General features: G+C 49.4%; 2 long non-coding RNA genes across 12 annotated transcripts in view; one reads left to right on the forward strand and one right to left on the reverse strand.

Moving 5' to 3' along the window:
- The window catches only part of LOC101412618 (uncharacterized), a 405636-nt gene that overhangs the window by 139691 nt on the left and 252929 nt on the right, over nt 1–13016 (forward strand). The window lies entirely within an intron of this gene.
- On the reverse strand, nt 4629–10975 carry LOC139436431 (uncharacterized). Of its 2 annotated transcripts, none has more exons than XR_011645690.1 (2): nt 10745–10975; nt 4629–4866 (listed from the first exon to the last, which is right to left on the reverse strand). It is a non-coding gene; the product is annotated as an uncharacterized lncRNA (long non-coding RNA). The 2 variants fall into 2 exon arrangements; XR_011645689.1 differs by lacking the exon at nt 4629–4866 and adding an exon at nt 6050–10363.

The raw sequence follows: 13016 nt of genomic DNA on the forward strand, positions 1-13016 counted from the left end.
AAACACAGCCCTCAAATAAATGAAATAAATACTGACAGATTTGAAGAAATAGAGAGTAGAGAAATAGAGAGTTCTACAGTAAAAGATGGAGATTTCAGTATACCACTTTCAATACTGAACAGAACAACTAGACAGAAGATCAACAATAAACAGAGGACTTGAACAATACCATAAAACCAACAGGATCTAATAGACGTATAGAACACTTCACCCAAAACCAGCAGCATACACCTTCTTTAATGTCCATGGATCATTTTCCAGGATAGACCATATGTTAGGGCACAAGAAAAGTCATAGAAAATTTAGGAATGTTGAAATCATACAAAGAAACTTCTCCAACTACAATGGAATAAAGCTAGAAATCAATAACAAAAGGAAAACTGGAAAATTGACACATATGTGGAAGTTAAACAGCATACTCTTAACCCGTGGTCAAAGGAGAAATCACAAGGGAAGTTAGAAAATACTTGGAGACAAATGAAAATGAGGACACAGCATACCAAAATTTATGAGATGCAGCAAAGGCAGTGATCCAAAAGAAATTTATAGATATTAGGAAGAGAAGGAAGATCTCAGATCAGTAATGTAACTTCGTATCTTGAGAATTATAGAAAGATGAGCAAAATAAATCCAAATTAGTGGAAGGAAAGAAATAGTTAAATTTAGAGTACATATAAGTGAAATAGAGAATAGAAAAATTCCTGAAGAAATCAACAAAACGAAAAGTTGGTTCTTGTAAAAATTCAGTAACAGTGACAAACCTTTAGCTATACTGACAAAAAATGTAAAAAAGATGGTATATAATAGCAATTGATTTTCCTATGTTGAACCACCCTTGCATTCCTGGGATAAATTCCACTTAGAAATTTTCCAAATTTTCCCAGCCTACTTTAAGACATCTCTTGGGTAAAGGACAGTTTATTCTCCACTCTTTCTCTAGCTCAAGAGCAGTACTTTCCTTGCCATAATGATGGAAAGGAAAACTACGCCAAGTGCTTCCAGACTCCTCTTACTGTCAGGCTCATATATTCGGGTTAGGAGATGAGCTCAGTGGTTCTGTAACTTGTGCAAGGTCACACACACAGCCGGTTCATCGAAAGTATTTGTGTGTATGCAGGATTCAGGTATGGACTTAGAAAGTCTCTCTGGTCAGTTTGTTTCAATTAACATTTACTAAGTGCCTGTAGTATGCTTGGATGCTGCCTGGAGAGGGCACTTTGGGGTTTGAAGACTCTGGAATTCTCTGACTTTGGGGTGTCTGCTTTTTGTGATTTGTTTATGTCTCGGCCAACAATCATGTGCAAGAGAATGGAGCTTGATTAAAGTGTTGGTGGAAGAGCTGCCTGGCTGGGTGGACACTGCACGGTGTGTTCTTCATTGGCAGCTGGAGAGAATTTCTGGATCTGTCAGAACTGTCTGGAAGACCCTGCAAATCACCCAGGGGTACACACATCCCTTTTCCAGTGAGACCCGCCTGCCTGACCATTTAGTGACCAGCACATCTGTCCTTGGACTTCCCTTCAATGTTGCTTACTGACAGGGGAGTGGGGGACCTCTGTCGTCAAGTCACTTGCACCTGCACCTGCGTCCCTCTTGAATGCTGAGCTTTGGGGCGACTCTAGGTCTCATTCAGAACTCCCATTAGGAAGAAGCTGACGTGACTGCAGCAGCTGGGGGTGGTTGGCAGGGGCTGCTTCTCTGATTTTACAAGTGCGCTGTGCCCAGGCTCAGTGTCTGGGACTTGGTAGTGTCCTTGCTAATTGAAGATGCTGAGAGGTCGCAGCTGAATGGACACTGGCTTAAAGGAAGGCCAGCCAGCAGCCAGCAGGGTGGAGGCGATAAACGGGGTGTAGTGTGTTGATTGCATCCCCCTCCCCCAAATATATGTTCTAACCTCCGGTACCCGTAAGGGTGCCCTTATTTGGAAATAGAGTCTTTGCAGACATACCAAGTTAGCACGAGTTCATCCTGGATGAGAGTGGGTGCAGCTCTAATGCTCATGACTGGTGTCTTTAAAAGAGAAAGGAGAGGGAGGTTTGGACACAGAGGCTCAGACTCGCAGAGGGAAGAAGGCCGTGTGAAGATGAAGCAGTAGGTTGGGTGGCGCAGAAACAAGCCAAGGAAGGCCCAGGCCTGACGGGAAGCACCAGAAGCTGGGAGAGGCCAGGGGGCTTCTTCCCTAGAGCTTCGGGAGGAAGTCTGGCCCTGCCGGCTGGGCCCCTCAACTCAGGTCCTCCCTGCTCCAGAACTGTGAGCGAATGAATTTCTGCCGTTTTAAGCCACCGTGCTATGACACCCTTTAGGAAACTCAGATGGGTGGGGGAGGCGAGAAGGAGGGGGATCCCATCCTGTCACAAGGTGGGGGCTTTCCCAGGCACCATTTACAGAGAAGAGTCGCATGCTTATAAATGAGCTTTGGTATTTCCCTCTGCTGATAGGATCTGGCATTCTCTTTTTCATTCATTCATCATTACTGGGCACTTATTGTCACCATATTTGTCATTAAATCCACTGCAATCTCTCCTTCCCTGTCCTAGGAACCCAAGTCTCCATGCCTTAGATTCCCCACCATGTAGGTGGGTACACCCGCTAGCTAGTCCCACCTTCTATCTAAAGGCAGGTCTTGCTTACCTGTGGGCCCCTGTGATCTCTCTAGAAACTACCCACCCATCACAGAGCCTGCCCCTTCCAGGAAGCCTCCCATGACGCCTCCCCATTTGCTGCTGTGAACTCCCAAAGTTGGACACAGACACACCTGGCATGGTCCTTAGACTGTCACCAGGTCATTCAGTCATTCCTTATTGCCTCTGACGGTCCATCACGGTTTGGGCACTGAGGCATCCTGACGGTCCCCAGTAGCTACATTTGTGGAAGACCTGCTATGTTCCAGGCCGGCCAGGTTGCTTGCGTCCATTCCTGGATACAGCTGTGGCACGTCGAGAGTGTATCAACGCCCAGTGAACATTTGTTAGATGGATCAATACCGTTATTTCACTGCCAAGATAAAGAGGGGAAAGGGAGACTCAGAAGAAACTTGTCTAGAACAGTGTCATTGGATAGTCTTGCAAAATGTGACTTCCAGGTGGGGTGGAGTGAGCAGACGACCCGGCCAGCCCCCTTCTACTCAGGCCCCTTTTGGAAAAGCACATCTGAGAGTTGCAGCCCAGTTCCCTTCACCCGGAAGAGATGGCACATCCCGGCCTCCTCACCTCGCTGTGCCTGGGAGCCCTGCCGACTCCCCGGCAGCTGCTGCTGCACCCCAGGGTGGGGGCAGCCGCAGCAGGGTCTGGGAGCTTGTGCACTAGGGGTAGAGTGGTGTCCCAGGGCCTCTGTTTTCCTCTGCACAGGCCCCATCTCTCCCGTGGCATGTGCCACGGCTCTTGCTACGCTGGCTGAGAGCCTTTGCTGAGCCTGGCACTGGACATTGGCATCTCTCCCAGCAACCCTGCAGGGAAGGTTTGTGAGACCCCTGTCACAGACAAGGGGGTGCATACTTTCGAAGGCACCACAGAGCCCTGAACTCCTCCTGCATGCCACGCCTGCCCTCTCAGACATGCTGGGCTTCCCTTGTCTGAAAGCAGAGACCCCCAGGGGGCCCGTTGGCATCTGTTGGTCAGGGACATGCAGGGAGCCCACAGAGGACAGACCGGACAAGGTCAGGTTTGGCAGGCATTTGTGGGGCGGCCCCAGGCTCACCCCTGGCCACTCGCGTTGGGCCAATCGTATTGGTCAGGCGCTGCCCAGCGGCCTCTGCAGGACAGGCCGCTCCAGCTGGCCAGCTTTGCTGCTTTGCAGGAAGTCACTGGGCAGGGCAGGAGGGCAGGGAATCGGGGAACCCCTTGCCATTCGCCAGTAGCTCATAGAATGCTCGATTGTTCCAAAAGGAGCTGTTGAACCCCAGCCCAAATAAATTAAGGAAGATTCTCGCCTTATGCTCTTTTGGGTTTGGGATTTGTGGGAGAAAGCTCTTGCTTGAGTTAGATGAACCCCAGCTCAGTGGTGCAGTGAAATAGGTTTTAAAAAGGGAACCGTGCCAGGGTCTCTCTCCCAGAGAATCGGAGTTAAGTGTTCTGGGGAGGGGTGGGCAAATGTGCTTTTTGAAGCCACGAGGTGATGCTAATCTCCAGCCAGGGCTGGGCTTTATTTGGACCTTAGCCCCTACCCCGCTCCACATGGAGACAAACCAGTCGGACCCAGAGACCCAGGAAAGGAAACTAATGGAGCTATCAGGTGTGTGCTGTGTGCATGTTGTATCTCTTAAAGGAAGGGGCTGTGTTGTCCCCATTTTATAGATGCAAAAACTGAGGTTATGGGGTAAATAACAGGTGCAAGGGCAAACAGCCGGAGTGGAGTTGGGACTTGGACTCAGATCACCTGCCACTCCTAAGTGCTGACCCCCCTTGAACTTGACCACTCCTTGATCGGAGAAAATGTGCTACATGTAGAAACTGGTCCATGTTGCCTTTTTGAAAAACACTCAGGTTAGGAAATTCAGTATGTAAATCATTCCTAGGCCTTCCAGCAGGGTTTTATGTCTTAGGGCGGTGGGCATTTAAATATGCACAGATCCGGGTTTTTCTGTTCCTGCTTGAACACTGGGGTGCAGTGGGGAGAAGGAAGAGATCTGAATCTCACAAAGCTGAGATGACCAGATATTGCCGGATGCTCTGCAGGGACTGGGAGGCTGAAGGCTCTGCTGTATGACCCCGCTGGTGCCCCAGTGTTCTATTCTTTGATTAGAGATCACATTTCTCTGACTTGATCTGCAAGCGCCTCCTGTGTTTTATCATTTCCCATATCGCGGTTCTGCTTCTCTTGCCCCAGGGTTCCATTTCTTTTCTCTTTTACACCTTTCTGAAGTTTTACCTGTATATATATGTATAAAGGTCATCATCATCATCATTGTTGTCATTTATTGCACAAACAGCTTTGTAACTCCAAAGAGTGGAGATTGGCAGGAAAACAGAATCAACTACCACCCCTCCCCCACTGGTCGATTATTTTCAGATATCTGATATGTTCTGTCTTACACATTAATTTATAAATTTATATAAGGTACAAACATGGTATAGTGAACATTCGGTAATCTGTTTTCTCTGACATTATACTATAAACATTTTCCATTTTGTTCAAAGTGCATTACTAAGTATCATTTTTACACAATGTTTAATGGTTCATCGGGTCTGTAGAGCATACCTTAAACCAGTTCTCTCTCGTTGAAAATTAAGGTTTCTGGTAGTTTGCCTTATTCCTAAGGGGACTGTGAACATCTTTGTGCATATAACTTTTCTGTTCTTGGAAAATCCTTGGGATAAATCCTCAGCAGGATTATTAAGTCAAAGGGCACATTTTTATGACTCTCGACCCATTTTGCCAAACTGCTTTCAAATGGGGTGTTCCAGTTTGCACTGCCACCATCAACATGTGAATGTGCCAGTTTCACCACAACCTCATCAACACCGGGTATTATTAACTTAGATTATAATTCAATAGGTGCAAAATGGTTTCTTGTTCAATTTATGCTTTTTATCCTTAGTGAGGCCAGTTTTTTCCCCTTTTCATCTGCTTGTTTACCAGCTCTCTTTGGGAGTGCTTTTTTTGGCTCTTGCTCTAGCCAAATTAGTTACTTTCCATGTGGAAGCCTTCAAGTTGAGCCAGTTGCCACGCGGCCTTTCCTTAAAATGAGCAAGCTTCAAAATCGAGCCTTTGTGCGAGACGCCAGTTAGCACCTTGGTTCCTGAGTTTGAAGGCTGGGATTGGAACACCCTGCCCCTCACATCATGGAGTTCTGCATGAAATCAGTGCACTCGCCCTGGTAGACTCGATTCCTTAAAACTTGTCCTCCCAGATGTGCCTTCTGGGCAAGGTAGGATTTTTCTCAAGCAAGCTTTCAGACTTCTATTGGTAGTGCCGTTCGTGTTTCTAGATAGCTTTCTCTTATTTTCTCTTGCTCTTTCACCTCACCACATCCTGTTGAGTTGGACGGCTCTTCTGGGCTTGTTTATCTCTGCCTGTCTCTTGTGGAAGAGACAGAGACATCCTCCCCTGGCTCTTCAGCTGGAAACTGCCTCCCCAGGCAGATGAGGCTAAGTGCGAGAAAGCAGGATGGATTTGGAAAAGTCTTGTCCCTAAAGTAAGAAAGAGCGGTGCTTAAATGTTTGGATCTGCAGAAACACTGACATTCGATGAAAGCAGACTAGCCAGATGGGAGCTGGAATTTTGATTTAGAGTTGTAGACTCCTAAGGAAACCTCTTAGGCCGTCTCTTCCTGTCTTCTGTGGGGCAGCACTCCCCTCTATACCGGTTCTGATATTGGTAACACTGTTGCTTGCACCCCTCTAGTCCTGGGAGATGTCGGTGTCTTCCTTGCTAGATGAAATCTTCCTCTTACGAAATGAATGGCCCTTAGAAAAGGATTTCTAATAGAAAGGGTGTGGGGAAAAAACACGAGGACCTTGAGGAAGGCCCTTGTTTCATATGCCTTGGTCTTTACATGTGGAACTCCACCCAGGATGGAGTCAGATCCGGGCTCTGGCTGGGGCAAGTCCCTGCAGATCTCTGAGCCTCAGTTTACTCACCTTTTACTGAGGACAACAGAAATACCTTTCAGCTCTAGCGATTCTGAGATGAGCCCTCCAGTGTCGGTGCAGAGGAGGCTGTGACTGCGTGGCCACTATGAGTGTCCTCTCTAGGACTGATCCTTTCTGTGATGCTTTTCTTCCTTTGCCTGTGCTGACTCTTCAATCGAGAGTTGACCTGTGGTCACTAGTAACAAGTCTCTCTTCCCTTTTGCCTGCCCCGGCAGAATTCACATAACTGCATGGACGGCCCTGAATTTGGGCAGACTGAGACTCTTGCCGGTCTTAGGATGAGACCCTCTGGAATCTTCTCAGAACTGTAATTTCTTGACAAAGGCACTTATTTTCCTTTCTTTGTGTCTCTCTTCCCTCATTCCTGATGCCGGTTGTCCTGATGTTTCCCTTCATGCCTCGAGGGCCAGCGACCCTATTCCCTAGCTTTCTCAGCAGAGACCCCGAGTCAAGACCCCTCGTCCAGCCCCCGCCAAGCTGGACATGGGTCTGGGAGTGGAGACTAACCCCCTTTGGGAAAGTATGGGAGCCACTCTCCTTCTACCCGGGACGGGACGGTCCATTGGACTTCCCTTTTGCTCCTTTAACCAGGCTCTGATGGTGAGGATTAGGGTCCTATGTTGGGGGTCCTCCCGAAGCACTGCTGCCCGTCGGCCCCGAGGCCCACAGCGAGGTAGTCTTGGGCTGCAGTGTCAGACCTTGAGCGCGTGTCCGACGTCCCAGCCTGTTCGCCGCCTGTGCGTGAGATCACCATCTCCTTCGGCGCCTCCCTTTTCCCTGCCTGGACCTACTGTGTGAGTTTAGCCTTGGTTTCTTGAGGCTGCGTTTTCTTCATTAGTAAAATAAGAGGATTGAATGTTTGAAACTTCCGTGCTTTTTCAAAGCCCTCAAGCCCTTTCGGCAGATGAACTCTTGTGTGCGGTCTTACATGTGTAACTGGTTCAAGTGGAGCTGCTCTGGTTGAAATGTGATTCTGATCTTTCCTGCTGTTCCCACCTCAACTCCGTGGAGTCCCCAGGAGTGGCCTCAGAGGGGGCTCTCGGGCGCCCCTAGGGATTTGTTCAGCACAAGTGGAAAGCGAAGCACTTGCTAGTGTTTGTTACATAGTTGTGCCACCTGTTTACAATAATGCCGGCTTCCTCTTATTGAGCACTACATGCCAGGCACTTTGCACAGGTAATATTTAGTTCCTGCAGGCACTTCGGGAGGTATGTGTCCTTAGCCCTATATCACAGAGTAGGCTTCCACACTCACGGAGGTGCACCTACCTATTTCAGGTTACACAGGAAGGAAGTGGTGGAGCCTCGGTTCTAGCTCGGGTAGCTTAGCTCCAAAACCTGCCTGCCCCAACCCTGAGCTTTACTGCCTCCTTGTGACCTGTGACCTTCAACCTGGCATCGCAGCATCCTGGCCGACCCTGGAGTTGGGGTCTTCGAATTGGTACCCTTACCTGCCACCTCTGATGGCTCCAGGATTTAGCCTTTTAGATACTCCCAGCTCAGTGACATGTAGTAATAGGCCAAAGGCTCCTGTGTTTTCTAGAATACACTATTACTTAAATTGCCTTCTGTGACGTAATTTGTTTTGTAATTTCCCTGAATAAACTTTATCCTTTCCTCTGTGTCCTCGTCACTTTTGTTTGCACAAACACCATATGCGTATTTATTCCCCTCTCCTTCAACACCTCCATCTGTTTCTCAGAGTGCAGGCTCCAGGCACCTCCCAAGCCCACATCTGCTTCCAGAGCAGGGCAGACTAGGCTGTCACCGCAAGTCCCGACAACCCGAGGGATTTAATTAAGAACTCTTGAATCAGTTCTGAAGCTTCGGTTACGAGCCGCCGCCTAGCACATACGTTCCACGGTCTCAGCTTCGTAACACTGGAGAGCTAAGTGTCAAAGCCGCAGCAGTAAGCTCAGGGCCCTTGGTCAGTGGCTTGCCCCTGCTGGTAATAGGGTGATCATAAACACTCACAGCCGTGGGTGTTAGGGTTAACAGAATGCTTGCCTGCCTTTCATCGTTGGGCCATGTTGCGGATTGAACTGTGTCCCCCAAAAGATCTAACCCCCAGTCGCGTAAATGACTGGGACACGGGGTCTTTGAAGATGTTCTTAGTTAAGATGAGGCCAAACTGGATTAGGGTGGGCCCTAAATCCAGGATGACGAGTGTCCTTATAGGAGGAGGACACTTGGGCACAAGCACACAGAGACAGCAAGAAAGCAGACGGTCATGTGACAGAGGCAGGGGGACTCCATGCACGGACGGCACGTCTCTGCCAAAGCACTACAGGCTCCAGACGACCCTGCCGACACCTTGATCGCAGACTTCTGGTCTCCAGAACTGAGACAGTCCATTTCTGTGGTTGAGGTGGTACTTTGTTCCAGCAGGTCCAGGAAACTAGAAAGGCAGGCCGTCACAGCAGCACCTGCTGAGGCTGGTGTTACTTACCTAGTATCTGATGAGCAGACGTAGTCTCGTTGGCTCACACAGGCATGCATCCCTTATACGACATGCCTTCCTGCCTTCTTTCACTTCTTTCGAGCTGCTGATCACCAATCACCTCCTTTAGGAACCTCTCTGTGAGTGACTTAGTCATTTTCATTGTTACTATTTCTTGAGCACCATGATGAACACTGTACGTAGGTTACATAATGTAACCTGTTCCAAATCATCATCTTTCACTCATTGTCTAGCTGCCTTGGGTGTGATTTCCTTGTTTAGCCAAATATGTCTGTCCATCCATTCATTAACCCACTCAGTCACCCAAAAGAAGTTTTAACAAGCAAGTTTCCTGTATCAGGTGCTGGGAAAACAAAGATGAAGTGAACAGGTCTCTACCACGAGAATCTGGGACTCAAGCACATTGAAACAACTACGGGGTTTTGCAGGGCGCTTTCCAGTTCTCGTTCATTGAGCCTGAAGCCTGAGCCCAGGCTTCAGCATCCGTGTCATTCCAGTGCTCTAAGGAATGGTCTGCTGTCCTGGTTCCAGAATCTGAGCATTAGCCATCGGAACCTTCACAGTGCAGGTTGGGTTCCCTGGAAGGCAGGTGCTAAGGTGCAGATTAGTGAGCAGGACCTTTGTTCAGGGGGTGCCTTTGAGGTCAACCCCAGGGAAACTGAGGAAGCGGAGAATTGGGAGCAGAGGGAGGAGTCGAGTTGGGATGCAGTCCTAACAAAGGCCTTAGCCAGCCTCAGCCAAGCTCAGCCAACCGCAGGAGAGCCCTGGAGCTAGACGGGCCCTGCACAGTTGTCCTGAATTGGGGTGGGGTGCGATGATCACTGTGTGTGGAAGAATGTGTGACCTTGGAGGAGCAATTTCCTTGAGCCCAGGCAGTGCCCAAAGCTGAGGGCCATCTCCTGGCAGCACTTTCAGCAGCTGCTTTGGATGATGACCGGCTGAGTAAATGTCTGTTCACCACTTAATCCCCACCCCCCCAGCACATAATGGGTGTTCAGTATTTGCAGAACGGAATTGCGGCACAGGTAATACATTCAGCAAGTATTTGCTATTTTGGCAGTGATTTATTGAGCTCCAATTACATGCCAGGCACCATGCCGTCTTTATGAAGTTTATAATTTAGGGGGTTCTGTTGGGGGAATGGGTCAGCATAGACTTCCTGGAAGAGGAGGCTTCATTCTGGGGTGTGACTTCCTGGATGGCAGGGTTTCCTTGGCTCCCTAAAAGGCGGCTTGTGGCCGTGGAGCGTGAATGGGTAGGGGATGTTTTCTCGGGGAGGGGACTCTCCACCGCAGCCCCGGCTTTTGGCGCACCTGTCCACCGTGGGAAATTCCTTGCTTAACTTACCTTCAGTGACGTTTGAGCTCCCAGTGGCCTGGAACTTCCCGAGGGGTCCCATTGGCACAATAACTTTACATCATTTGAATAATTGGAGAGTGGAGGGACCACTCTTCTGAGCTAAGTGGAAATATATTTTTTCTCCTCTGTGAGTCACCAAAAACCACAGCCCAGCTTCTAACCACTTAGCCCTCATTTTTTCCCTTTTATGCAAATGAACTGTCATTTTGGCTCAGGAAGTAAGAGACTCTGAGCTGTAAGGGAGAGATCGAGCGGGCAGGTTGTAGATCTGGAAGAAACTCAATAGTGCCGGGTCCAGCCCCCTTCCTGCAGGAGGCCCAGGGAGGAGTGGGGACTTGTCCAGGTCACCCGGCAGACTTGAAAGAGAGGTGCAGGGCTCGCGAATCTGCCTGCAAAGCCTCTGCCACCGCTGTTCGCCGTCGCTTCCCCTGTGGACGCACCCAAAAGCTGCTACTCGGGCCTGTCATGTGGCTTCTTTTTATCTGCACACGTCACCCAGGTGACCGCCCGGAGAGGCTTTTACCGAAAGCTTTGGCTTTGATGTTCTGAGTGACAAGCCCCGAGTGTGCTGGCAGGAAGGGAGGTTTGGGGTTTGGAGAAATGAAAGCTATTTACTTTGGGGCTGATTTAATAATTTGGCACCCCTGCGGTGGGTGGGGCAGTGGGCGGATGTTTGCAAGGGAAAGTTGAACATATGTGTAGATACAAAAAGGAAAGTTGACGGTAGGAGACAAAGAGGTGAGATGCTTCCAGGTCTCGGGGGGGTGGACCTGACCCTCCGGAAGGCTTCTGCCCCTCGCCCCACCATACCCGTTGTTTCAATCGAGAGATTCCTGTGGTACCTCGCAGTCTACACAAGCACTTTCACACGTATCATCTCCTCTAGTCTTCATGCTACATGGTACCCCCAAATCTGTCGAACCCACACATGTGGCTTTTTTAAAATCTTTTTTTTTTTAAAGATACCTAGATCACACAAAATGTTACATTAAAAAAATACAAGAGGTTCCCATATCCTCCACTCCACCCCACCCCCACCCCCACTTCCCACATCAACAACCTCTTTCATCACTGTGGCACATTCATTGCATTTGGTGAATACATTTTGGAGCACTGCTGCACCTCATGGATAATAGTTTACATTGTAGTTTACGCTCTCCTCCAGTCCAGTCAGTGGGTTATGGCAGGAGATATAATGTCCTGCATCTGTCCCTGCAATATCATTTAGGACAGCTCCAAGTCCCGAAAATGCCCCCACATCACATCTCTTCTTCCCTCTCCCTGCCCTCAGCGACTACCATGGCCACTGTCTCCACATCAGTGATACCGTCCCACATGTGCGACTTTGAGGGGAACTTTGGTCTTAGAACCCAGGCGTCTCTCAAACAAAAATCCTTCTTCAAGGGGTGTTGGCGGGAGGGGGGCAGAGGTGGGGTTCTGACACTTCATCCTTGGGGAAGTATAGCGTTTAGGACCCCCGCCCCTCTCCTCTGTGGTGGCCATGGATGCTTCCTAGCCATTCTGTGCCTTGGTTTCTTAGACTGTGAGATGGGCTTGGTAGGAGTCCCTCCCCATCTCCTGGGGCTGTTAGAGGAACCTTCAGTTTGCGGCAGCCTTGGCATACGATAGCTGTGAGTTGGGACTGCAGGACATTGGCTTTCCAGGATTGCTTTTAACAGCCTGCTTTGGTGCCATCGCATGTGGCGATGGCCTCTTGATGCTGCTTCTTGTGGAACTTCAATCCTTCTAGTCCTCCCAGCCTTTAAACAACAGGAGGGCAGCTGTGTACCAGGCTGAGGGCTGCTGGAGCTTCACACAGCATGGAACTACTCTCTGCTTCCTGTCCAGGGCAGGTTCACCAGTCATTGGATTTCTCTTGCATTCGTATTTTTTGGAGGTACCAGGGATTGAACCCAGGATCTTATACATGGGAAACAGGTGCTCAACCACTGGGCTACCTCCCCTCCCAAATGAGAGGTGGTTTTTTTTTTGGTTGGTTGGTGGGTTTTTAGGAGGTACGTGGCATTTGACTTGGTTCATGGGAAGCAGGCGATCAACCACTTGAGTACTTCCATTCCCCCTCTCATATTTTTAAAAGAGCTTTTTGAGTAGGTAAGTCTTCACAGCACACAAAATCCAAAAGCAATGAAAGGGTTTTCACTGAGGCGCCTTATGCACCCCAGGCTCATGTGTCTCCTCTCTAGTGACCTCGATGTCATCACTCTCTTGGGTCTTCTTTGGAGGTAAGTCTGTGTGTCACTGAACCCCCTGGGTAAAGAAGGTGGATGTCTATCTGGTACAAACGGGTGTTGTACCTACTGTGTGCACAGTGCTGGGGTTCGCTCACTTGGCTGGGGTGGCCGTACCAGACCACAAGCTGGAAGGCTGACAACAACACGTACGTATTGGCTCCCAGTCCTAGAGCCTAGACGTCTGGCTCTGCGGAGGAATCCGGTCAGTGCCTCTCTCCTGGCTCCTGGCAGTGGCCGGCAGTCCTTGGTGCTCCTTGACTGTGCCACCCAAGTCCATCTCTTGCCCAATCACATGGGTGACTTCCCTGGGGTATTCGTCTGGGTCTCCTTCCCGTAAGGACACTGGTCTTTTTGG

The sequence above is a fragment of the Dasypus novemcinctus genome, chromosome 14 (assembly GCF_030445035.2).
Source record: "Dasypus novemcinctus isolate mDasNov1 chromosome 14, mDasNov1.1.hap2, whole genome shotgun sequence".
Lineage (NCBI taxonomy): Eukaryota > Metazoa > Chordata > Mammalia > Cingulata > Dasypodidae > Dasypus > Dasypus novemcinctus.